We start from the raw sequence: 4688 nt of genomic DNA, 5'->3' as shown, positions 1-4688 counted from the left end.
TCTTTTCTGGGTTTTTATTTATGCTTATGCCTTATGCCTTATTCTGGCTCCTTGCCATAGGGATTTGATCTGGGGTTGGGCGGCGGGGAAAATCTCTGCTCTCAAGAATTAACTGGGGGGGAGGGGGGATGGATAAGTAAACAGTGAGAGGTGGATCCCACTACATCGAGAGGAATGAGAATGGCCAAAGGTCATTACTAAAGGAGTAATTAGACAATAGATTCTGTCTATGCACCGCTGAGGAGTTCAGGCATTATCTTAAAGGTTAGTAGGGGGCCAATGAAGCCTTTTAAGAAGGAAGAGACATGATTATATTTTCATTTTTAAAAGTAGCACTTAGGGCAGCTCTTTTAAAAAAATAGGTGATGAGGGGTAGAATGGTGGGCACATAGAGAGAGGAAAACCTTCTAGGAGGCTGTTGGATTACTGCAGGCAGGAAACAGTTAAGACCCAGCTGGAGCAGTGGCACTGAGAACTGGATGAATCCCTGAGATAAGTTAATGAATGAGTACTGGCAGGGCACATGGGGGCTGAGGGAGAAAAACAAGTCGAGGAGGCTTCCCTAGCTTACCATACTTAGAGAAAGGCTGTCCATATCCTAGCATCTTTGAGAGGGAGGCCCTGTGAGGTTTTGCACTCTCATGCCTCAGAATTCAGTAAGCTGGGGTGGATATCTCTTGGCTATTTCCTGACAAGCTTAGAGTCAGGCCACAGACACTTCCTTAGCATACCGTAGGCCCAATAACACATGGAGTTTTTCAGACTCCTGTGGGGTAGAGCTAACTCAAGATGTACATTTGACCGTTTCCTCAGTGCTACCCTTGAGGTACACCCCAGTCTAAGCTCTAGAGCCTTGAACAGCCCCACACAGAAGAATATCATTAAGCAGGCAAGGCCCTATGTCTTGGGCAATTTATCTCCAGTCAAACTGAAGTTAGAAGGCAAGGCACGTGAGCTCTCTTGAGGGATGAGGGAATGGGATATCCATTCTTCTCATACAATCAACTATGTCACTCAGGCAATAGGAAAAAAAGCATTGCATCCAGATAAAACTATTCAAAAAATAGGCAATAAATGTTTTTCTCTCCCATACAGATTTTTTTTAAAGTTTATATAACTATAGTTATGAATAAGATTTTACAAAATTTAGAATTAACATGCCATTATATTTTGTTTGGCTTTGAGAGCATTGTAAACTGGTAAGTTATTTTTTGGCTAGTATTTGTTCCAATATAAAGATATAACAACGAATCAATTTTAACATTAACGCTTCTAAATCTTTTTTGTTTAATAGTATAAATTTGGATTAGAAGGACAAGGAACATCAGTTATTTTACATAATTCTCTACTTGCATTTAATTCTCACTGAAGTCTTAAGAGATTGTACAACTGTTTTTAATTAGAAACCATAAAATTAGACTGATTAACTTAGAGTTGGAGCTGATATTACCTTAAAGCCCCTTGATGTCCAACAAACTGGTGAAACTTAAGTTCCTTCATATTATTGAACCTTTGGCCTTTCAAATTACTTCAACATTTAAAGTTCACATCTAAAAAATTGTCAAATAAAATATATTTTCACTCTCCTCATCTAAGCCATCACAACTATTAGAGGACCCAGTTCCCCTTCCACTGATATGATTTGAATTACTTTAAAAAGCAGGACTGGGGATGCAACTTAATGGTACAGAGGTTGCCTAGCTTGCATGAGGCTTGGGTTTGATCCTCTATTATCCCTTTGCTCTACATAGCAGCCCATGTTTGTTCAGCGTTTCATGGGGAAGGTAAATGGGGCCTTTGATCAAGATTGCAAAATACATTGATAGCCACTAGTGCTCAGGAATCTATAACAGATCGGGCTCTTTCCACCATCTGCCTGTTTCAGGTTTGGGTAAAAGAAGAAAATATCGAATGTTTTCTTTTGCCAACAAATGATAGCATGGGATTGGATGATCTTTAAGTCCCTCTATCACTCACAGATCCTGGGAGTTCATGAGTGCTGCTCCACTGGCCACCAGGATCAGCATCTTCCAAAAATACTTAATGTTCTAAAATAATCAGATGAGCAGATGCTGACCAATACCTCCACAGGGTAATGGTTTATTCTGAAACAACTAGAGAGTCCAAATAGTTGACATGGAAAACATTGATGGTAGGAAGATCCAGGGACAGAAATGAAGAGAGTTCCAGGCTTTGAAATTCTCTAAATGTTGCAGATACTGTTCCTTAGGAAGAATTTTTTTACTGAAAATATTTAAGTGTTAATCTTAACAATTAGAATCACAGCTATCCCCTGTGTTCTACATGAAATTTTTCTAAGACACCAACTCATGACTTCCTATCTCCCACTTCAACATCTTTTTTTTAAAGAGAGAGTGAGAGAGGAGAGAGAGAGAGAGAATTTTTTTTAATATTTATTTTTTTTAGTTCTCGGCGGACACAACATCTTTGTTGGTATGTGGTGCTGAGGATTGAACCCGGGCCGCACACGTGCCAGGCAAGTCTGCTACCGCTTGAGCCACATCCCCAGCCCCATCAACATTTTTATATAATAAAAATTTCCCTGAAATTAAGAGTTTGGTTAAAGAGAGAGGATTAGAAGCTAATCTAAAAATAATAATGAAATCTTGATATTATATCAACACTCAGTAAAATTGCTGTAGTCCTATCACTTCTCTCATATTGGAGGTTTTATTCCACAGTCCCTATTTTTTAATGTTAAGGAAAATAACTTCTGAATTGCTGATTGCTCTGGAAAAAGAAACAACTTTGAATTTCCATGATATCTCAGGCTCTGCAGGAGTAGAAATTTGCAGGCATTGTAGCATTGTTTATAACTTTTACTTTTGATGCTGTTCCAAATTTACAGAAAAATTCCAAGAATAGTGTGAGGACATTTTTACTATTCCACCATTTGATATATCATATTCTCTCTACTGCCCCATGCATGCAAATATGCTCTCCCCCTCCTCCCCCACACTCCCTGAGCTATTTTAGAGTAGTTTGAAGAAATTTTAATCCTTTGCTCCTAAATACTTCAGTGTGTATTTTCTTTAAAAACACAAGGATATTCTCTTATACAAACACAGTGAAATTATCCAAATTGGGAAATCTAACATTAATACAATGCAATAAAGTCTCTATTAAAATCTCAACAACTGCCCCAGTGATATTTCTGGCTTCCCCTGTTCACCTTCAGGATCATACGTTGCATGTAGTTGTCATGCTTCCAGTCTATCAATTCAAAACCAGAAACTAAAGAATACTTTATTTTGGATCTTAGAATCTGCAATTTGGAAAACAGCTCAGACAGTTCTAAATCATGGTTTCAAAGAAGTAGGGGAAGCAAGAATCTTTCCTGGGCAAGCAGTTCTGAATTATGACAAAATGGCAAAAAAATTTTACACAGGAAACTTCTATTGAATACTGGGAAAGCACGGTCACTGTTAGATGGGTAGAAGATAGAGAAAAGAATATATGTGCTTAGTAAGAATATCTGTGAAACTAGAGCTCAATAACCTCTTGACCCACATCTTGAGTCTCTGAACATGATATAATTATCTGGTCATTTCAGATGCCTGCACTCAGAGAGTGGAGGTGGCCAAAATTCACATTCCCAGGTTCTCAGGCATAATCTGGAGATGCACATGAGTGCTACTTCCTTAATGGTGTGTGCAAACGCGTGTGTTTTGCAGTACTTTGGACTGAACCCTGGACTTCCCATGCTAGGCAAGCTCTACTACTAAGCTACAACCCCAGCCTTCCCTCCACTTCATTTTCAAAAACTCTTCTGGTGTTGCTTTCACCTGATTTTCCTTTTTATTTTCACACTCCACTTGTCTTAAATAGGTCCTCAGCCTTTCTTTGTCTTCCTAAACCTTGATATTTTTTTAATAACATAGGCTAGTGTAAGGTGAAGGAAAATTTTCTCTCTCCTCTTTGAAATTTCACTGAAATAAACAGAAAAAGACAGATTAAATAGGAGAAAAGGCATGCAAACTTGTTAACGTACAAAAGGAGAAAAATCACAGGAATGAGATAAACAACTCGTCCATTATTCAGAAACTTTCCATTATTCAGAAACTTATATACTCCCCTTGTTCTGGTATATAAGGTGATGGAGGTGAAGAATGGGTGATAGTGAAACATCTTTAAAAATCCATGGGCTTAGAGAACATGCAATATCCTGACACCTAGTCCCTTGGCCCTGCAGAACAGACAATGGGTTGTAAATGATTCTCTGTGGGTCCAAAGTAGAGGACAATGCAGTGTGACAGAAGTCTGCCCAAGTGTGTTGACAGACTTTAATCTTTATACCCACCATATGTGTTTAGTTTTCTCTGGTTAATGATATTTCTGTAAAAGGACTAAAGACAATTATTGTGCTCTTCTTTGGATGATCAGGTGAGGTAGATAAAGGAACTTTCAGAGTGCACCAAAGCAATATTGCACCCTTAGTGTGTAATAGTGGGGAGAAAGGGGGAAGTGTGCATGGTGTTGGTTTGCACCAATACTGGTAAAGTTATCTTTGCTCGATTGGTTAAGGTAGTTCTTGTTTCCTCCACTGTGGATGGACTGTTTTCCCCTTTGTAAACACATAGTAGGCAGAGATGCCATGCATGCATCATCAAACTTCACTCATAATTTACATATGATATAATTATAATCAGTGTTTATATTCCACTGTA

The sequence above is a fragment of the Ictidomys tridecemlineatus genome, chromosome 2 (genome assembly GCF_052094955.1).
Source record: "Ictidomys tridecemlineatus isolate mIctTri1 chromosome 2, mIctTri1.hap1, whole genome shotgun sequence".
Classification (NCBI taxonomy): domain Eukaryota; kingdom Metazoa; phylum Chordata; class Mammalia; order Rodentia; family Sciuridae; genus Ictidomys; species Ictidomys tridecemlineatus.
This window is presented reverse-complemented; position numbering follows the sequence as displayed.